Source organism: Labeo rohita, chromosome 24 (assembly GCF_022985175.1).
Source record: "Labeo rohita strain BAU-BD-2019 chromosome 24, IGBB_LRoh.1.0, whole genome shotgun sequence".
Taxonomy (NCBI): domain Eukaryota; kingdom Metazoa; phylum Chordata; class Actinopteri; order Cypriniformes; family Cyprinidae; genus Labeo; species Labeo rohita.
The window spans coordinates 29,105,023-29,129,089 of record NC_066892.1 but is presented as its reverse complement, the minus strand read 5'-3'; positions in this window follow the sequence as shown (position 1 = coordinate 29,129,089).

Genomic DNA, 24,067 nt, shown 5'->3' with positions numbered 1-24,067 from the left:
GAAAATGGGCATCCGATGACCCCTTTAACAAAATAAATATTGCTTGTTTCATAGTTAGCCATATATTAACCATGTTTATGCTGTTATCTGAGTAAATTTAATTGTTTTCAAATTTGTGTATATATGTATATAAAATATGATTATTTAAATTAAATAAAATAATTAATTGATTGATTGTTGATTCATTGATTTATTCAGTGATTCATTTCAATGCACAAATCTGACATGTTTCATTTATGTGTGACTAATAAATATGCATCACATTTAACATTTATGTTAAAACTGTGTAATCCAAACAGACGAGGTTTAATCAATTTTACATGCAATTGAAATGCATACATTGCCCTCCAAAAGTTTGGAAACGGCCTAGAAAAGTGGGGTTTTTGACAATATTGGCATGAATCCTTTTTCATTTGTGGTAATTTTGCACTGATAAGGAACAACACAAACTACGAAAACATGTTTTATTACATAAACAGTAAATTTTCGATATATCAAAATATCCAGCATTAGCAGCTATTACAGCTCTGCATAATCTGGGCCTAAATTCATTGTATTCTAAACTTAATTGTCAATCAATTGTTAAAGCTATTAAGGTGTGCTGATCCAAAAATCTTTTAAAAACCTGGACCAAGTTTAAACCAGTAACCAGGCATCACAGCTGGCATCTCATTATTCATTATTGTAATTTCATTACTTTTTCCTTGATAAAGAAAAGTAAGGGATTACTCTTATTTTTTCTGTAATTTAATTAGTTACTTCTGACGTAATTGTAATAAATACTATATATACCATAAAACAATTCTATATAAAACAATAGTGGATTTAACATCACACTGTAACATCTAATGTTAAAATGCATGTTTTTAATGTTACCTTCTCCCTTTAAATACTTTGGTCAGAAATAAGTTATCCAATTTTATATTTGTTATTTTTATATTTAGTTGAAAAAATTAGCAAAGCAGTTTCATATCTGTTGTTCAACTGGTCGGGTTGATATGGGATTTAGAAAGTAACTAGTAATAAGTAATGCAATACTTCTTAGAGAGAGTAATTAGTACAGCAACCTTTTTTAAAGGTAACTTATAACCCAGCACTGATTATAAAATTTTTAATACCGTTAAAGTCACATTTAGAAGAAAAAAAAATCAATATATTTGACTAAAACAAAGCACAACATATATTCTTTGCTTTAAAAAAAGGTTTTATTTTTAAAAGTTATTTTACAAAAAAGTTACAACAGATTTAAGAAAGCTAAATCTGTATTCTTAGTCCCAGTGGGGCCCACCCTTAAAAGTTTGTACCCGGACCCAGCACTCATCTGAGTCTGAATCCCATGGAGGTATGATAATGAGATGTTGGTATTTTTAAGTGCTTCAATAAAGTTTTCATTAAAACTCTCTTTATGTAGTTTTCAGGTTCAGTGGAGGGGAAGGAAAAGCTAAGATGCTCTTCAAAGCCTTCAACTCACTTCTCGGCACTGAACTTGCACCTAAAGTAATGTTCATGAACTTTCAATTTGCATTACCGAGATTAGAATTTCAGATTAGAGGCATTAAGAGATGTCTGAAAACTCTGGATGATAGTAACATCTCATTTTCCAGCCAGACGCTCCGCTCGGTGTCTGTAATTATGGAAATGTCTTTTATCATAATGTTAATGTTTGGGATAACGGCACTTTCAAGCCCTCGACGGACCAGACTGGCCCACGCTTCACCCCGCATCACTGCGGAAAGCACAGCCACACATAATAACCGCCAGTATAAAAAAAATAAAAAAAATCACATTTGGACGGGCTTGACATAATCAATACGAGCTGACAAGTATCCGACATACGGTCCCGTTCTGCTGGCTCGTGCAGCGGGATGAAAAAAATATATATTAAGAATACTCTAGCGAGCAAATAAACAGTAATGAAATCATGTTGGCTTCAATGAGTTCGTCCTGGTGAGGAGAGACGCCATCCAACGATAGGAAATAATTGGACTGGGACTACGAGATGTTTCTGAGGAAAAAGTGAGAGCAGGAAAACAGTGTGTTACGAAAATCTATAAGGAAGTGTTGAGATCAGAGACGGGGGAAATGCTCGCTATGTGCAAATAATTGGAACTTGGGTTGAACGAAATTCATAAGGAGAGGAAATAATAATTGAATGGGAACTATAATTGCATTAGCTGCAGGGCAGAATATCAATTGCCTTAAAGTATAATTTGATAAGTCGCTAATTAAGTTACTGTCCAAATGTCGCCTGTTCCTGAAGTGATCCGGTGAGACTGAGCTTATGTAGGACTTTAGGATTCGTTTTGTTCTTTGTCGTCACGACCAGGGGATTTCAGACCGGAACCCGGAGACCCTGATAGGACTGAAACGGGCTCTCAGGAAAATGTGAGTTTTGAAGAAATGCATTCCTCATTGGAGTTTTCTTCACTGTATCTCCTGAAATCTAGAAAAGCATCTTTATCCCTCTGGCTGTGTTCAGATTCCTGTCACACTTGTGGTTTTCCTGGTCAAAAATGAGCGGACTCCAAACAATTGCTTATAAATCTCTCATCGTGCTATATTATCACCAAATATTGGATACAATCTTTTTGTCAACTTGTTTTCTTTCATTTAGGACTGGTTTTGTGTTTCCATTTGCATCTGATTAATCGTAGGCCTCATTTATCTGAAAGTAGGCACCTCATTACTATTGTGAGTATTATACCTATTTCATCCTACCCTGAACTGCATGCAATATGCTTTTATGATAACTCTCTCTCTATTTCTCTATCTCACACACACACACTCAAACTGCCTTGTCTTTAGCCTAAGTTTTGAGGCTTTCATGTTCTCACAGAGAAGACAAAAGTTTACAAAATAATGCTTTAGCACAGAGAGAGCTTCAGCTTATTGTTTCATGATATTGTCTCTGTTTGACAGTGTCAGTGTGCAGGATATACAGTAGTCAACATTTGAAGTGGATCGAAGCCTTTTATCAAAGTTGTCCTAAAACCAAAACAATACCAGTTCTTGTCTTAGGACAACTTTGATGAGCTTTTCTCGGTTGGTTGTGCATCTTTTTCTTCCACACTTTTTCTTTCCACTCAACTTTCTGTTAACATGCTTGGATACAGCACTCTGTGAACAGCCAGCTTATTTGGCAATGAATGTTTGTGGTTTACCCTCCTTGTGAAGGGTGTCAATGATTGTCTTCTGGACGACTATGTTCCCCATGCATGTGTAGCCTAGTGAAACAAATTGAGAGACCATTTTCAAGGCTCAGGAAACCTTTGCAGGTGTTTTGAGTTGATTAGCTGATTGGCATGTCACCATATTCTAATTTGTTGAGATTGGTGGGTTTTTGCTAAATGTGAGCCAAAATCATCACAATTAAAAGAACCAAAGACTTAAACTACTTCAGTCTGTGTGCGCTGAATATATTTAATACATGAGTTTCACAATTTTAGTTGAATTACTGAAATAAATGAACTTTTCCACAACATTGTAATTTATTGAGATGCACCTGTATACAGGTGCTGGTCATATAATTAGAATATCTTCAAAAAGTTGATTTATTTCACTAATTCCATTCAAGAAGTGAAACTTGTATAATGTATACATTCATTCCACACAGACTGATATAATTCAAGTGTTTATTTCTTTTAATTTTGATGATTATAACTGACAACTAATGAAAACCCCAAATTTAGTATCTCAGAAAATTAGAATATTACTTAAGACCAATACAAAGAAAGGATTTTTAGAAATCTTGGCCAACTGAAAAGTATGAACATGAAAAGTATGAGCATGTACAACACTCAATACTTAGCTGGGATTTTCAGATTGCTGAATTACTGCAGCAATGCGGCGTGGCATGGAGTCGATCAGTCTGTGGCACTGCTCAGGTGTTATGAGAGCCCAGGTTGCTCTGATAGTGGCCTTCAGCTCTTCTGCATTGTTGAGTCTGGCAAATCGCATCTTCCTCTTCACAATACCCCATAGATTTTCTATGGGGTTAAGGTCAGGCGAGTTTGCTGGCCAATTAAGAACAGGGATACCATGGTCCTTAAACCAGGTACTGGTAGCTTTGGCACGGTGTGCAGGTGCCGAGTCCTGTTGGAAAATGAAACCTGCATCTCCATAAAGTTGGTCAGCAGCAGGAAGCATGAAGTGCTCTAAAACGTCTTGGTATACAGCTGCATTGACCTTGGACCTCAGAAAACACAGTGGACCAACACCAGCAGATGACATGGCACCCCAAACCATCACTGACTGTGGAAACTTTACACTGGACCTCAAGCAACGTGGATTCTGTGCCTCTCCTCTCTTCCTCCAGACTCTGGGACCCTGATTTCCAATGCAAATGCAAAATGTACTTTCATCAGAGAACATAACTTTGGACTCAGCAGCAGTCCAGTCCTTTTTGTCTTTAGCCCAGGCGAGACGCTTCTGACGCTGTCTGTTGTTCAAGAGTGGCTTGACACAAGGAATGCGACAGCTGAAACCCATGTCTTGCAGACGTCTGTGTGCAGTGGTTCTTGAAGCACAGACTCCAGCTGCAGTCCACTCTTTGTGAATCTCCCCCACATTTTTGAATGGGTTTTGTTTCACAATTCTCTCCAGTGTGCGGTTATCCCTATTGCTTGTACACTTTTTTCTACCACATCTTTTCCTTCCCTTCGCCTTTCTATTAATGTGCTTGGACACAGAGCTCTGTGAACAGCCAGCCTCTTTTGCAATGACCTTTTGTGTCTTGCCCTCCTTGTGCAAGGTGTCAATGGTCGTCTTTTGGACAACTGTCAAATCAGCAGTCTTCCCCATGATTGTGTAGCCTACAGAACTAGACTGAGAGACCATTAGCTGATTAGAGTGTGGCACCAGGTGTCTTCAATACTGAACCTTTTCACAATATTCTAATTTTCTGAGATACTGAATTTGGGGTTTCCATTAGTTGTCAGTTATAATCATCAAAATTACAAGAAATAAACACTTGAAATATATCAGTCTGTGTGGAATGAATGTATACATTATACAAGTTTCACTTCTTGAATGGAATTTGTGAAATAAATCAACTTTTTGAAGATATTCTAATTATATGACCAGCACCTGTATAACTAAAATACAACAGTTTTGGTTTGTTGTTCCATGAAATGTTATAATGTAAAAAATCTCAATGTGTTCTTTCTTGTATGTCACGATGGTCAGATTTAACAGGAACAGCATAAGTGTTACTTTGTGCCCCTTTTTCAGAAAATAAAAGCATTTCAAAATAAAGGTCCTGTTTGTGATCTTCCCCATTCATTTTCAGTGGAGTGTAACTTTGTGACTTTGTGTAATTTTGTACAAAATAAAAGCATTTAAAAGCAAACTTTCTGATTAAACATTAAAGCACACTAGTGTGAGAAACAGTGCAGATTTTCATAATTTTTTATCTCGTATTGTGAAAATTATTCATAAAAAAATGTGTTTTTCACTCAAAATATTAGGTGCCTACTCTTGGATAAATGAGGCTTATGATTAATCAGATGCAAATAGAAACACAAAACCGGTCCTAAATAAAAGAAAACAAGTTGACAAAAGGCTGAATCCCATATTTGGTGATAACTGATGGACTGGAGTGGTGTGGATTACTTGTGGATTATTGTGATGTTTTTATCAGCTGTTTGGACTCTCATTCTGACGGCACCCATTCACTGCAGAGGATCCATTGGTGAGCAAAGATGGAATGATGCATTTCTTTAAATCTGATGAAGAAACAAACACATCCTAATCTTGGATGGCCTGAGGGTGAGCACATTTTCAGCAAATTTACACTCTTGGGTAAACTATTCAATTAGTATTCGTAGAATAATTACTTATTTATATTTTACAAAATAGAGCATATTTTTTAAACATCTTAACATAAGAATAATTGTTAAGAAGCAGAAGAAGAAAAGAAGAAGATGAAGAACTTTTTAAAGGAGATGACAGTCCGTGACAGAGTTTCTAGCGAGTGTCAGTCTATCAGCAGTCTCTTTTTTAGAAGCAGCACATCCTGCACATAAACGCTTATGCCTTGATAAATAATTGGAGAATTACTGCTCACTTGTGTGACAAAATGACAGCTTACAATAAAAATCTGAAAGCGCTATTATGTGCAAAATTGCCTGTAAAGCACACGCTGTAATTTCTAAGGAAAAATGCAACACTAAATGATAACAGTAATTCAAGCCTTTATGTCACATTTTAGGTGGTATAAGTTAAGTTTGTTCATAATAGTTCATGACAGCGAAATAATTTTTTTTTGATAGTATGTATAGTCAAGCGTTTTATACAATACAGACCGTGTCAAAGCAGCTTTACTGTATTAAACAGGAAAATGATGTGTCGATAACGCAAGAGGATGATAGTAAACATGATGCGATTATGTACATCTTAAAAAACTTCTCTGAGTTTTGAGAAAATTTCTTGTGCATTTCACTTTTTTGATGCGATACATGATACCTTCTTGTAGAGCTACATAGGTTTAAGCCATTTTTGACTTTTAATAATCAAAGCCTGAATAGGTTTCTAAACCATAATCTTGATTCCCTGTGTCATAACTCAGAGATGATTGTTCAGCTTCATTGATTTCCTCTGGCTAAATGTCCTCAGTAGCCCTCTGAATTTAAATAATTTATCTCTGAGAGAAAAGATGAAGGTAATTCCAGCTAATATGATCATTCATTCTTCCATAAAGAGATCACAGGTGATACGGTGGCTCCAGCTGCCTTCATTGCCTTCTCTAACCTGAGTTTGACTCCCTGGACTCTCCTCACGTCAGATGTGCTGAACCCACCTCGAGGAGCCGACTCATCAAAGCCCTTCTTTAACCTCAGGTGTGAGTGAAGAAGTCAGAGAACTCTTTCTGAATGCACTCCAAATGACATCTGCAAGGCCCTTTGAAGGAGTAATGCATTTCAGGGTCATTCTATGTGGAAGAGGGAAAAACAAGCCTCTTCAAAGAGTCTCCTGATGAATGACGCCGTAGACACTGAAAACAGACAAGGTGAATATGTTATTTTGGTATTAAAGAAGCATCTCTTAGACATAAAATACATAGATTCTTAGTATATTGGGAAAGTAACAATTTGATTGAAATACAATTGTAGTTTTTACCAATATTTTGTATCATTTTTTTTTTTTAATTGTCTGTTTTTGTTGCAATTTTAGTTAAAGTTTCCGTTTTGTTTTTGGTATTTTTATGTCCATATATATATATAATAATATTATTATATTATTATTATTATTATTATTATTATTATTATTATTATTATTATTATTATTATTATTATTATTAATTTAGTTTATTTTTATTTAAGTTTTACTTTTAGTTATTTTAATAAATCAAGATAAACTAAATTGAGAAATGGTCCTTTGGCAGCTACACTGTAAAAAACAATTTGTTGAGTCAACTTAAAATAATCTGTAACCTGGCTGCCTTAAAATTTTAAGTTCAGTCAACTCAAAAACGTTTATTCAACTTGAAATGTTAAGTTATACTAAGTGACAACTTAGATATTTGAGTTAAATCACCTTAAAATTTTAAGGCAGCTGGGTTACTTACCCATCTGTTAAGTTTAGCAAACACAAATATCTAAGTTGTTACTTAGTACAACTTAACATTTCAAGCTGACTTATTTTAGTTGACTGAACTTATAATTTTAAGGCAGCAGGGTAACAAATTATTTTAAGCTGAGTCAACAAATTGTGTTTTTTATTTTTTACAGTGTAGTTGAACTAAAAGTGTGTTTATTTATTTATTTATTTATTTATTTATTTAAACAATTTGTTTATTTTAAGTAACAATTTTTTAAAATAGTTTTAATTAGTTTTTGTTTTAGTTAACTATAATAGCCTTGGCGTGAATGCATTCAACTGATAAAAGTGTCATTAACAACTTTTACTGCATTGTTACAAAAAATTACATATCAAATAAACATTTCAAATTCAACATTTCATCAAACAATCTTGGAAAAAAGTTATCACAGTTTCCACAAAGGTATTAAGCAACAATATTGATGATAATAAAAAAATAATAATAATATTAATTAAGTATTATTTCCAAATAATGACTGCTGAAAATTCAGCTTAATAAATAAATAACATTTTAAATTATATAAAAAATACAAAACAGCTATTTTAAATTGCTACTTTAGTTAGGACAAGTGACATTTCTTTATATACATTGTTTTATTTATTTTTCATTGTATTTTATTTTTTATGTAATTATTTCTTATTTATTTATTTAGGTTACGTATTTATTTTTATTTTTTGCCACACTTTAAGGAAAAAAAAAGATTTGAAAAGAAGCAAGTTGATGATGAGTATATTGCCTTGCATCATATAGCAGCTGTTTATTATTTTATATATTTATTTATTTATCCAGGTTTTAAGGAGCACTTAGCAAACCTCACGGCGAGTGAGCATGTCATAAGCCCACCTGACAAGGGAATTGCGTCGGGATTAGAGAGCACGTGGAGTATAATTCAGTGTCTGAAGCGGGACCTGTTATGAGCACAAAGCAGGTGCGTCGCTATAACTTTTTTCTCCGTTTGACGGCTGAACTAAGTGCACTTTACTGTGTGACTCGACAGTCATTTTTCGAACTTATTCCACCACTTTCCATTCTTCCTGAAGTGCCATTCTGATTTGCTCTCTGCTCATTACGTCCACTGGAAAATATCAAGCCGCTGACCTGCTGGTTTGCCAGAACTCGAGTATGAAATATACTCCGGCGCAGCAACACAGTGGGAGTTAAATGCAGTCCCTTATTACCTATTCTCACAGGCCAGGGGGCTTCAGCACAGACCTGCCTGCTGTTGCATTCAGTCACTGTCACATTACAAGTAAACAAGACAGATGGCAGTGCCCAGGTATTTCTTGAGGGTACGAATGCCATGGTAAAGGACAAGTTGCTCAGGATGGGCGAAAAACTAACTTTCCAAACTCAAATGAATATCTATTGATGCACAGCCCGAGTAACTCTCGCCCTTCTGGGTGTGATAAAAATTGCGTCTCCGGGCAGGGAAGGAAAAGCAGCCCTGAAACCAATTACATTTAGTCTTAATTAAAACCTGTCTTGGGGCTCTCATAAATATTGTGTCCTGGGAGTTTAATTCTTTTCCAGACAATAAACAAAAACAGATTATGCTCTTCAATTTTAAGGCAATGCATGAGGCTGAGAATGCATACAGACTTCAGCTTCAGCTTGAGCAAAACCCCCCTGTTTGCTGTTGTACCCCTCTGTGAAAAATGGCTGCATCATGCTAAACAGTCTCATTACTGGCAAATGAAGGTCAGTCGTGCCCTTCCACTCGTATTTCTTGTTGCTCGGTCTGTTGAGATGCAGTAAAGTGAATCCACACCATCAAGGGACGCAGAGCCCGGGACGACAAGCATTTGCAGAGTGAACTCTCTGAACTGAACAAACACAGAGAGACTGCACAGAAATATCTATCTGTCTGTCTACAGTATGCATCCATCCATCCATTTCTACTGGTTATATTGTCACATTGGTAGGTGGCGACTTTTAATGTCTTCACAAGAGAGTCATTGAATCATCAACTCCACTGATTTGATCAAATTTCTTCAGGAATGAATCAAGCGACTGGCTTGGAAAGCCCAGCTTGAAAGTTAAAGGGGCCGTTCACGTTGCGTCTTTTGCATGCTGAAGTTCGTTATTTCAAATGCACGCTGTCATTTCGGTATGCACGCTCAAAGCGACGCACACAGTGTTTTTTTCAGGTGCGTCCGCACCGCATCGAGATAAAAACATCTCAACTTTTCAGAATACCGCAAGCGCACCGCAGGTCATGTGACAAGAACCAACCAATCAGCTTCATCCTTGTCCGTAACAACATTAAAAGCTCAGCCAAGATGGAGAAACAGCTGATCGTAGCTGTACAGGGATAGACATTTTTAAATACATTTAGTAGCAAAGCTACTGCAAGCGATTTTCAGTGCTGGAAATACCTTTATGCTTTGCTGAAACTTCCGCTTCTTCATGTTTCTAGCATGATTAGCATGTTATTAGTATGATTGTCATGCAGTTAGCATGATGCTAGCATGCTTAAAGCATAATTAGCATGTTGCTAATATAGATTAGCGTTTAGTTGACATGTTGCTAATCATGTTTTAATATGATCAGCATGCTGCTAGCATGATTAACATGTAGTTAGCATGTTGTTAATCATGTTTCTAGCATGATTAGCATGTTTCTAATATAATTAGCATGAAGTTAGCATTTTGTTAACGAGTTCCTAGCATGTTCCTAACATGATTAACAGGTAACTAGCATTATTATCATGTTACTAGCATGTTGTTAGCATGATTAACAAGTTGCTAGCATGTTTCTAGCATGATTAGCATGTAGTTAACAAGATGTTAATCATGTTTTAGCATGATTAGCATGTTTCTAACATAATTAGCATGAAGTTAGCATGTTGTTAGCAAGTTTCTAGCATGTTTCTAACATAAATAACAAGTAACTAGCATGATTACCATGTTACTAGCATGTTGTTAACATGATTAACAAGTTGCTAGCATGTTTCTAGCATGATTAACATGTAGTTAACAAGATGTTAATCATGTTTCTAGCATGATTAGCAAGTTAGTAGCATGACTCTAGCATGATTAGCATGTCACTAACATGTTGCTAGCATGATTAGCAAGTTACTAGCATGATTCTAGCATGTTGTTGGCATGATTAACAAGGTAACTCACGTTACTAACATGATTCTAGCATGATTAACGTGTTTCTAGCATGTTGTTAGCATGTTTAAGAAGTTACTAGCATGATTCTAGCATGATTAGCATGTCACTAACATGTTGCTAGCATGCTTAGCAAATTACTAGCATGATTCTAGCATGTTGTTGGCATGATTAACAAGGTAACTCACATGTTACTAACATGATTCTAGCATGATTAACGTGTTTCTAGCATGTTGTTAGCATGATTAAGAAGTTACTAGCATGATTCTAGCATGATTAACAAGTTACCACCATGTTTCTAGCATGATTAGCATGTTACTAGCATGATGCTAGCATGATTAACAAGTTAGCATAATTCTGGCACAATTAGCAAGTTTTCTCAAGCCAACCTAATTAATATCACACTTGCAGTCGTCTGAAAAAATCACAGCTTCACTGCTATTTAGAGCGACAGTATTCTTGCTTATGTGATACAGAATTAAAGAAAATAAATTCACACTTCATGAGTGACTAGCTCATCTTGAATCTTGTCATTCTCTTTCGAAAACAACAAATCTAGTGATAAGTACAGTGTAGTAGTAGAGTTAGTTAGTCTCTAAAGTAAGTTGTTTTCTGCTTTTCCGCGCTCTTCACTTTTATTCATTAGCTTTCCCCCGTTCCCCGTTTTCTCGCTCTCTTTCCCGTCTCATTCTGTTAGTCAGATCTCTCTGTTGGTATCCTTCCATTTTTCATTCTCGTTCCCAGGCTCCTGAAGGCTGCAAAAACACATCCTCATCCTACCCAGAGATCAACATATGGTGCAGATGGTTGGCGGAATATAAAAAAGGCAGGACTTTTCCTTTGCGAGGTGAGATTATTCAGGGCAGTTCTGGACTGCCAGCAGGAACGCCGGTTTTCGAGCGCTCGAAGAAGTTCGGAGCATCTCTCACTCTGTATTCCAGGCAGCCATTTTGTGCCACTTTCAATGTCAGCGGTCCCAGCAAGCCATTCTTTGTTTCTCAGCCTAAATAGATTCTGTCACCAGGGGCACTATACGCACAGGAGACATACTGAAATATTTACTCTTAAAGGGTAATAACCCAGAGAAAGACACACATTCGCTGCACAAAATGTATACGAATGGTAATTTTTTTGCAGCAGCAGCATTGATAAATTTATTGAAATCATGACAGCTCCACACCTACTCACTTTCTGTTACACACACACGCCCACACACACACACACACACACACACAAAAAGTGCGGTATCTGGCGCAGCGCCGACACGTTCATAACAACAGCGCCCGGGCATCTCATTTCTCAACATCAAGGTGGGCTCGCGATAGGCATCTTTGTGATCCCAGTTCTCATCTTGAATCCGGGAGATTAGAAGCAAGGGTCCAGACTAGAGGCCACCAATTACCCCCGGAATAGAATCAATCCCTGCTACGCTTTGATACATGAGACAGTCAGACAATTGCAGTGAGACAGAGAAGAGGATGAGGGCTCTTCACATACGCCCCGAAAACCCGTATGAATCATCTGTCGAAGCCTGCCGTGAACGAGACGTCCGTCAAACGCCTGATCAGAATTAACCTTTAGATTTAAAGGGATAATTCACGCAAAAATCAAAACCTGTTGATAAGATCAAATGAAGGATCAATGGATCCTCTGCAGTGAATGGGTGCCGTCAGAATGAGAGTCCAAACAGCTGATAAAATAATCCACAAGTAATCCACACCACTCCAGTCCATCAGTTAACATCTTTTCAACTCAAATATGAGCCTATGATCCATAATAACGCCTCCTCCAGTGACTCTTATTTTGGTTAAAATGTCTTAATGATGAATTTGTTTCAGCTTTTGGCTTCACAAGATGTTAAAATGCCCTTAAAGAGTAGTTTACCCAAAAATGAAACTTGCAGCGAATGGGTGCCGTCAGAATGAGAGTCCAAACAGCTGATAAAATCATCACAATAATCCACAGTTAACATCTTGAGAAGACAACAGCTAAAATAAATCCATCATTAATGCGTTTTTAACTAAAATATGAGTCCATAATCCATAATAACGCATCCTCCAGTGAAAAAGTGGTCTGGTCTGATTTAGGAGAGAAATCTGCACAGATCAAGCACCATTTACAAGCCAAAACAGTCCAAAACAGTAACACTTTTGTCTTCTCAAGATGTTAACTGATGGACTGGAATGGTGTGGAATGGTACTTGTGGATTATTGTGATGTTTTATCAGCTGTTTGGACTCTCATTCTGACAGCACCCATCGGTTTTGTAAGGAAAGTCATACAGTTTTGGAACAACATGAAGGTGAATAAAATAACTTTTAAAGCTCAATAAATCTCAAAGAACCATCTTGAAATGCTATTGTATGCAGAATGTAGTTTGTAAAGTTGTGCTAAGTATGAAAAGTTGCATTGAACACCCAGATGATCGACTACATTTTACCCCAACATGAACTTCCATTGGCTGTGTTTTTGACTCATTATTTGATCTGATATTCAAATGTTGAAGCACTCATATCATGCGGAATCAAATTCTCCTTGACCTTTCGAGATAAGGAGTTCATTGTTCTGTGAAGACATACTGAAACTCAATACTTTCTCAAAAACTCTCGGTGCAGTGAGATATAACAGATAGAGAAGAGCTAACGAGAAGAAAAGTGTGACAGTTTGACAGAAGTTTGGGGATGGTACACATTTTTTATGCTTCTGAAAGAAGTCTCTTCTGCTCGCCAAGGCTGAATTAATTTGATCAAAAACACAGTAAAAACAGTGAAATATTATTGCAATTTAAAACAGCTGTTTTCTATTTGAATATCGGTTCAAATGTAATTTATTTCTGTGATCAAAGCTGAATTTCCAGCATCATTAATTACTCTATAGTAATTTATATTATTTATCTATATATTATTATATTATTTGTAATATATCGTAATCTTACTATAATCTGTCACATGATCCTTCAGAAATCATTCTAAAATGCCGATTTGCTGTTGAAAACAGTGGTGGAAACCATTATACATTTTATTTTTCAGGATTCTCTGAAAGTTCAAAAGACCAGCATTTATTTGAAAAAGAAATCTTTTTAGTAACATTACTAGCTGAATAAAAGTAATAACCACTGATGTCACTTGAGTTGCTCATAGCAAAATTGCTATTCAGGCATTTATTTAGCAGACCTACATTTAGTCTCACTCTGTTATGGAGTGTAATGCTCACTTTTCACCATTCAGTCAGTTCCAAAATTGAGAATTTAGTTCTTAACTGCATGTTTTTTTTTTTTTAATTTAACATTCTGTTAACTTTACTTAATTGCTTAAGATTGGCAATTCTAAATTGCAAATTTGGGTTTGTTTGTTTGTTTGTTAATTTATTCTTTTATTCAGTCTAAATCCAATCCAAATTTAGATCGGTAATTCTTGCTAATTTTGGATTTATGCATTTATTTTTAGTAAAAACAAGTTTTATTTTATTTTATTTTATTTTATTTTATTTTATTTCTGCCGTGAATGGGAAATGTCCTGTTTGTTCACTTCATGGGTTATGAGTGTTAATTCTTGTTAATTTACGAATCAATTTTTGCTGAAAACAAGACAAAAATGCTTATTATTTTATTTTATTTTATTTTTGCTTATTATAAAAGTAATAATTTATTTTTGAAAATAAAATCTAAAAATACAATTCATCTACTATAGATAGATGCCACCATCAAGCATGCAATGTGAAGCCATTTGACAGCAATATAACATACTGATTATTTTACTATTGCATGCAATTTTTGGAAAACATTTGGCTTTAAACAGTCATTAATGAAATTCGTTGTCAAATGATGGCTGTCTCATACATATCGAGCTGTCGAAAATAATTTAAAGCTTTAGCTTTCAACATAACTCAAAAGAAAATATAGTGTCCCTGGTGAAAAACCAGCATATGCTGGTAGATATGTTTTGATGCTGGTTTTTGCTGGTCATGTTGCTGGTCAAGGACCAGCATGAACCAGCAAAGGACCTGCTTAAACCAGCATCAAAACATACCTACCAGCATATGCTGATTTTTTCACCAGGGTGGCAAAAAGTCCTGATGAAAAACAATTCAAACGCAAAACTCCACGTGCAAATGATTGGCCACAATTTAGAATTTTTAAAACGCTGAATGTTTCACTTCAAAGTGCAGTGTGAAGCCAAAGTAACTTCAGATAATTAACGTCTTATTTATGTAGTCCTAGTTTAGATATGCACTTGAGTCGAGACCATGAAAATGTGTGTTTGCTGCTCTTTAACAGATACTGTGTTCCTTTCATCAAGCTCTTAATCATTTAAGTCATCTCTTGGCATATCTGAGGGCAAAGTAGTCCAGGGTTTTATTTCTTAGTCTTTTATTTCTAATATCAGAGAGCAGCGGAGAAAACTGATGGCTTGCTTCATAATTCATTGAGGTCTGTCTTTACAGCCCTTCATCACTTGCCCTTCTCAAAATGTATCACAATCCGCCTTTACATGTACTTTTACTCATTTTACTCAGTTGTGTTACTACAGTAAAAGCTGAAAAGCTTTCTGTTTTTAATGCATAACAATATTTTCATCTGCTTTCCTCAATAATGTGTTTTAAAACATCAAGGCTGTCAAACCACTGGGGATGCGTGATCAGCAAACACACTGCTGATGAACACGCGTCTCAGAGGGAACGCAGATGAAGATGAAAATGAAGACACAATCGTCTTAGGGAGGATATTCACATCAAATATGATTACATTGGAGAAATAGATTTGAACAGTTGAAACCAATGACCACAGGGAAAAAAACACAGAACAGGAAAAACTGATTACAGCGTTTTGTTTTTAGCAGAGCCCTAATGGAGTTTCCACACTAGTCTGCTCTTCAGATGACATCAATATTATTAAAATAACAATAGTAATATTAACTAGATAAAAAAGTTTGTCAAGACAAACTTTAAGTTGGCTTGAGAAAGCCGGACCAGAAAGTTTAAGAAGTTTAAGAAGTTTTAAAACATTTTAAGTTTGATGGTTTTCAGTCTAAATAGTTTGAAGTTTAAAGTAGTTTTAAAAGGTTAAAGTTGGAATGTTTTGAAGGCAATAAGAGTCTGTAAGAGATGATAGATATCGATAGATAGCATGTTGCTAACATGTTTTTAGCATAATTAGCAAGTTGCTAGCATGTTTCTAGCATGATTAGTAAGTGGCTGACATGAGTCTATGGGATTTTTCGATGGGAGTTTTAACAGTCATTTTTAGGAAAACCGTAAGTCCGATCAGTTAGAAAAGATACAGCACACTCGGTCGGATCAGTCTGAAGGTCTGGACTGAGTTTGGAGTTTGTCGAGTTAAAGCTCTAAGAGGAGTTAGTGTCGACAGATTTAGTCTCGGAAGAAGACGAATAACTTAATAAGCCAACTTAATAACGAAAGTTGAACTACTATTAGCGCAGTCCTGTTGATGTGTAAGGCCATATTTAAACACTGATATACTGCAGTCTGTGTGTTTGCTTTTAAATCAATCAAACTCACGAGTGGATGAATGAATGAATGAATGGTCAATAAACTATTATTGCACAGCCCTTGTGCGTCATAAAAAAGCCTGTGCCACCTTTATTACAGTGATTTAGGAGGACCGTACGTCACATATCTGAGCTGAACTGATACGGTACATGTGCCATACGACTTCTGCTCCCAAACACACAGAGCACTGATTATATTGGATATTACAAATCCAAATTTTCTCCTTCAGGGTAAGACAATATGGCATACGCTGTTCAATAAAGAAAGACAAATTCCAGGTGGAAAGATCTTTATGTTGGCAGTTCAGTTTTCTGTCACAAACGTACAGGATTTCGGTAAGAACTGCTGAACATCCTTAAAACCAGATACATGTACCTGAGAACCAACACTGTATGTTTTCAGACAGCTTTAACTTTTCACTGATGTCACTTGAGTTGTTCATAGCAAAATTGATATTTAGGCATTTATTTAGCAAACCTACATTCGGTCTCACTCTGCTATGGAGTGTAATGCTCACTTTTCACCATCAAGTCAATTACAAAATTGAAAAAAAATGTAGTTCTTAATGTAGTTCTTGCATGTTTTTTTTTCATTTAACATTCTGTTCACTTTACTTCATTGCTTAAGAGTGGTGATTCTAAATTACAAACTTTGAGTTTGTTGGTTTATTCATTCTTTCATTCATTAAAAAAAACATTATTTCATTGTTTTTGCTGCAGTATCCTGTTATCCTGTTCACTTCACTTTACTGTACTTTATTTATTACTAAAAAAAAGGACAAAAATACTATTTTAAATTTTATTTTATTATTTTATTTTATTTTATTTTATTATTTTATTTTTTGCTGCAGTGCAAGAGAAATCTCCTGTTCACTTCACTTAATGCGTTTAGATTTATAAATGTATTGCTACTATAACAAGACAAAAATACTTATTAAGGATTATTTTATTTTATTTTATTTTGTTGTGTTTTGTTTTGTTTAGCTTTGCTTCAGTGACAGAGAAATGTCCTGTTTATTTTACTGTATGTGTTTAGATCATTCTTGCTAATTTTGGATTTATGCATTTATTTTGACTAAAAATTAGATAAAATGCTTAAATGCTTAATTATTTTATTTTATTTTTAATTTATTAAAAATGTTTTTGTTTTTATTTTTATTTTAATATTTTTGCTGCCATGAATGAGAAATGTCTTGTTCACTTTATGGGTTATGAGTTTTAATTCTTGTTAATTTATTTATTGATCTTTTTTTTTCTAAAAACATGATAAAAATACCTATTAAAGATTATTTTATTTTATTTCAGTGTAGTTTAGTTTTGATTCAGTGATGAAGAAATGTCCTGTTTATTTTAATTATGTGTTTAGATTCTTGAATTCGTGATCATTTTGGATTTATGCATTTATTTTCACTAAAAAAAAAAAAAAGACAAAATACTTTTTAAGGATCATTTTATTTATATATTTATTTATTTTTATCATGTTTTTTTATTATTTATTTTGTTTGTTTGTTTGTTTGTTTTATATTATATTTGTTTTGTTTTGTTTTTTTTTTTTTTTCGCAGTGAATGAGAAATGTCCTGTTTACTTTATGGTGTCAATTCTTGTTAATTTAATGATTTATTTTTACTAAAAACAAGACAGAAATTAAGGAATATTTTATTATATTATATTATATTATATTATATTATATTATTTTATATTATATTATATTATATTATTTTATTTTTGCAGCAGTGAAGGAACAAAAAAAAAAAAAAACACCTATATGAATGAGTGTTGAGTTGGGGAGCATCTGAGATTCACTCATGTCATGTCACTGAACAGAGCAGCTTCCATTTGCACATAAGAGCAGTATTTTAGCTTTTCTTTAAAATAAAACCAGCCACCAGCACAAAGCTGTTTTCTCTGTTCTCAATAATTGCATGAAGCTCTGAGAAAAGTTCTGCTCCGAATTTTACTTCGGGCCATTTTTTAGTCTAAAAAAGAGGGTTCCCGGAGACTGTCAGAAACCTTTCGCGATGATTTGTGCCTTTTTGCATACAGACATCCACTTAGAAACGACTGGAAGTGTCTTAAAATGGGCTGTCATGGTGAGTGAAAGGCGGCTCTTAAAGACGGTCCGGCTTTTCTTGCAAAGGAAAAATCCCGTCCCTGAAAATCAGCCTCACGGAGCTCATTTAGCCCATGCCAGGTGTCAGGGACAATGTGCGAAGGCGGATCGATATCAAACTTAACTATTACAAAGACAGATATGTTCCTGAAATTAGAAGGGACTCTCGCACCCGCGCCGCCCCCAATCAGCGGATCAGATAAAGCGGGACGCCGTGCTCTTAGGGCCCATTGATTTGAGCCGACTAATGGAAGAGCCTGTATGCACACAGACAACAAGAGAGCAGCTTCACAGCTTTGTTTATAAATACTTTATTCCACCTGACAGCAGAAATCTACACCTTTAATGAAACTGTCAGGGGTGCTGCGATCGTAATGAGGAAGCGGACCTCACAAACACACACACAGAACATTAATAGCACAAACCATGGGCCATGCCAAATATAATTATGTCCACATTACTACAGCCCGAGTTCCCTGTAGATCTGGCTCGCTCTCTCTTCTTCTCTTTCTTTCTTGCGTTCCTCTCTGCAATGCGGTACTACCGCCGCAGCTACCAAATTTGTTATATCAAAAAATGAGTACATCTTCGTTTTTTCTTGAACCCCTGAGGTGGCTAATTTCCCAAAAGCATATTGTAAAAGTAAAGGTGCTGAAGCACATAATAATGCTAATAATGGTTTTAGTACTTGAGATGGTTTAGGTACTTGACACGGCCAAGTCAATGGCTTTGTTCCAAAACCAGTGAGACGGCTATATGGAGCACGACGGAATCAACCAGAAGGTGTGCTTATAGGCGAATGAGCATAAACTGTTGCTAATATAAGCACCCAGTATGACTGCCAGTGTAAATATAATATGCTTGTACCCACATTTATTGATTTCAGCAGAGTTTGACATTAGCATAGCACAAATTTTGCACAAAATGTAATTATTTTTGGAATTATAGAACTATTTTAAGAGATTATCATTAGATTTATCATTATTATTATTACTGAAACCAAAATTAAAGTTTATTTATTTATTTATTTATTTATTTATTTATTTATTTCTGCGTACATGCATGCATGGATTTGGGAATTTCATTTTCAATTAATAATAAATATAATAATAATAATAATAATAATAATAATAATAAATAATATTATTTTATAATTATTGAACTATTTTAGGAGATCACATATTATTATTATTATTACTGAAACCAAAACCAAAGTTTGTTTATTTATTTATTTATTTATTTATTTATTTCTGCATACATGCATGCTTGGATTTTCAAATTGCATTTTCAATTAATAATAAATATAATAATAATAATATTAAATGTTATTAGTTTTTGATTATAGAACTGTTTTAAGAGATCACATTTAATGATGCACCACAATCATTATTATTATTATTATTATTATTATTATTATTATTATTATTATTAATGAAACCAAAATTAAAGTTAATCAGTTTATTTATTAATTTATTTATTTACTTACTTACTTACATATGCATGCATGCCTGGATTTTGGGATTGCATTTTCAATTAATAATAAATATTATTATTATTTAATTATAGAACTATTTTAAAAGATCACATATTATTATTATTATTATTATTATTATTATTATTGTTATTACTGAAATCAAAATTAAAGTGAACAATTTCACAGTTAACAGTTAAACTATTTATTTATTTATTTATTTATTTATTTATGCATGCATGGATTCTGGGATTCTTTTCAATTGAATTTTCAATTAATAATAAATTATAGAACTATTTATTAATGCATTTTATAATAATGTATATTCTACTAATATTTTATAACATATGAACTATACAAACAGCCTTTCACAAAAATAAACATTTAAATTTGCATCTCTTGATTGTTTCTCTAGAAGTGAAATGGATTAAATCTGACAGACCCAGTTTTCCGAGACACGTTCCAGAATGTTCCATCGGATTTCTTTTACAGTCCACTTCCTGAGTCAGCTTTTCTGTCACAATACTCACTTCAGATAGACAAAGGCAGTCTCAGTAATGCTTGTGAAGCATCAACCAACCATTAACAGCAAACACAAGCCTTTATTGATTGTCAGGTGCTCCTGAAAGCATCATGAACCGATGTGGGGTGGCTGATCTACGCTTTGATCCCCAGACTTTATGCATGGTGGATTCATAATAATAGTCTTAAATGATTTATTCTACTCTCGGTCGCTGATGCAAAGCGCGGGTTGGGAGTCTTGCATCTCTGTGGGGAGTTCGGGTTAGAATCTGCGAGCACTGAAGTCGAATTCTCCCAGTGTTGAGTGCATGTGCAACGTGACCTTTTCAAAGAGTTTGAAGAAAATCGGATGCTCTTGCTTTGAGGACAAACAATGAGGCGCTTTAAATACTCATAGTGATGATTTAAATGCCAAGCAATTTGTAGAACAAAGTAAACTAGACACAAAAAAATGGTCAGAATAAACTCTAATGCTAGCTTCAGAAAGCCAGACAAGAAAGTCTGAAGTAGTTTGAAATAGTTTTAAAGGAAGAGTTCATCCTAAAATGAAAATTTGCTATTGACTTTTTCTTATAGAACAATAAAGAAACTGTGGTCCTTTGTGATCCATAAAATGCAAGTCAATGGCTACCGCACTTTGAGAGTCAAAAAACACAGCTAAAGTCAAAAGTTTACAAACACCTTGCAGAATCTGCAAAATTATTTTGCCAAAATAAGAGGGATCATACAAAATACATGTTATTTTATTTAGTACTGACCTGAATAAGATATTTCACATAAAAGACATTTACATAGAGAGAAAATATATAAAATGACCCAGTTTAAAAGTTTACATACACTTGATTCTTAATACTGTGTTGTTTCCTAAATGATCCACAGCTGTTTTTATTTTGTTTAGTGATAGTTGTTCATGAGTCCCTTGTTTATTCTGAACAGTTAAACTGTCCGCTGTTCTTTAGAAAAAACTTACAGGTCCCACAAATTATTTATTTATTTATTTTTTTCAGAATTTTTGTGTATTTGAACCCTTTCCAACAATGACTGTATGATTTTGAGATGCATCTTTTCACACTGAGGACAACTGAGGGACTCATATGCAACTATTGCAGAAGGTTCAAACACTCACTGATGCTCCAGAAGGAAACATGATGCATTAAGAGCTGGGGTTGAAAACTTTTGAACAGAATGAAGATATGTACAGTTTTTTTTATTTTGCCTAAATATCTTTTTTTTTCATTAAGTACTACCCTTCAGAAGCTACAGAAGACGCTTACATATTTCCCAGAAGACAAAAAACGTTACATTTACCCTGATCTTCAAATTCAATTTTTTTTTTTTACCCCCTGCTCTTAATGCATCATGTTTCCTTCTGGAGCATCAGTGAGTGTTTGGACCTTCTGTAATAGTTGCACATGAGTCCCTCAGTTGTCCTCAGTGTGAAAAGATGCATCTCAAAATCATACAGTCATTGTTGGAAAAGGGGCAGATACACAAAATTGCTTAAAAATCAAAAGATTAGATTTTTCTGAAGAACAGCAGGCAGTTTAACTGTTCAGGGCAAACAAGGGACTCATGAAAAACTATCACTAAACAAACAAACAAACAAAAAAAAAACAGCTGTGGATCATTCAGGTAACAACACAGTATTAAGAATCAAGTGTATTTAAAATTACACTATTATTTTCTCTTGTGGACTATATGTAAATGTCTTTGATATGAAATATTTTATTCAGGTCAGTACTAAATGAAAAATAACATGCATTTTGTATGATTCCTCTAATTTTGGTAAAAAAAATTTACATTTTGCAGATTCTGCCAGGTGTATGTAAACTTTTGACATCAACTGTATCAGGGAACATTAAATTAATACCTGTAGCTCCTGACAATATACCGAGGTCTTATGAAGCTAAATTATCGGTTTGTGCAAGAAACTGAATGTTATTTACAACCAGTGTTGGGGAAAGTTACTTTTAAAAGTAATGCATTACAATATTGAGTTACTCCCTAAAAATGTAACTAATTATGTTACTTAGTTACTTTTTATGAAAAGTAATGCATTTCTTTTGCGTTACTTTTTAAATATGGGCAGGGCTTGCTTGTTCATTTTTAATATAAAAAGTTCTATTTTTGGCAAATGTAAAAGCCTTTTTTTACACCAAAAGCCTCAGGTTTTGAGAAAAGTCATTCATAAATTCATGCCTGCAAAACAGCTCAACTCAGCTGCAAAGTTGAGACCGCAGAAGAAAAAAAATATCGGCGCTTCAGCAATAAAAAAAAAAAAAGAAAAACAAATGTTAGAATATCTTGAGTAATTTTTGCTTATTGGTATGATTGAATTGGATCATCGAAGGTCGGCAGCAAAGACACTGGTTAATAAAATGGGATTAAATGAATAAAGGATATTTGTTTTATTTAACATTTAATTATTGCAGTTTTGCGTCATATTCTGAGTTGAATTTCACGGTTTTTATTCATTTTTAGCAAATTCTGAATTAATTTTTTCTGAGTGAGATGAATTAGTGCATGTTCACATTTATTCTAGAACTAACGTCTTACTCCAGATTTCTCTCAACATGGGGACAGGAGAACTTTTAATCAATAAATGGAGGGAAAAGTAACTGGCGTTACTTATTTGAAAAAGTAACTCAGATATTTTCTTGTCAATTAAACAGTAATGCTTTACTTTACGAGTTACTTGAAAAAAGTAATAATATTACGTATTTTGCGTTACTTGTAATGTGTTACCCCCAACACTGGTTACAACATTATTACCTGTAATCCAGAGCTTTAGGCAAATGTTCCAGAGTGAAGTCCGGTTCACAAACGAATCATTCTTTTGAACCGATTCTTTTTAGTGAACTAGATGAATCAATCCACCAAATTGGACCGAATCATCTAAATCAGTTTGCAAAGCTAAGTCACTCAATCAAAACTCACTTTTAGACACGTGACAGTCACTCAGACTCGATATGAGCCAAAATAACGGCGTATCTGATCCTGTGATGAATGAACTGATTCAGTGCTCCAGTTCCTCCAACAGACACTGAACTGAGGAAACAGTTTGTCTCGGAATGAAGGTTTTTACGGTTTCTCATTTTTTATGTAAGAACGTGAGCTTATGAAGACTAGTTTATTTACTTTATATGCTTTAGACATGGAAAACATCCATCATTATTGGGTGCTTTAATAATATAATTGCATATATGTTATGTCATTGCATGATTACATGAACAAACCAGTGAATTGAATTAGTTCATTGAATCAAACTGTCTGAAAGAGCCAGTTCGCGAAAAATAATCTAATTTCCCTGTTTGCCAGATGCTCTGGATTACAGGTAATGATGTTGTAAATAATGTTCAGTTTATTGCACAAACTGATCATTTCGCTTCATAAGACCTCAATATATCGTCAGGAGCCACAGGTATTAATTTTGTGTAATTTGTGTGGTTGCTACTACGCATCATCACATTGCCAGCATGTTTCAGATAGATAGACAGATAGATAATATAAGTTTGTATATTATTTCAGAAGAAAGCATAAATTCCACTGATTAGGTCTCCAGCCTCGTTTGATCCGAGCAATCTGGAAAGTTTTCCACCGGCACCCATTAGCCATAATGCATTATGCAGGGTTAGCCTTGTGCGGGGAACTTTCTCGCTCATAACTGTCTGCTAAATAACGGTTATTGAACTCTGCTATCATTGTGTGAATACAATAGAACAATACAGTGGCACAGAATGGAGACCT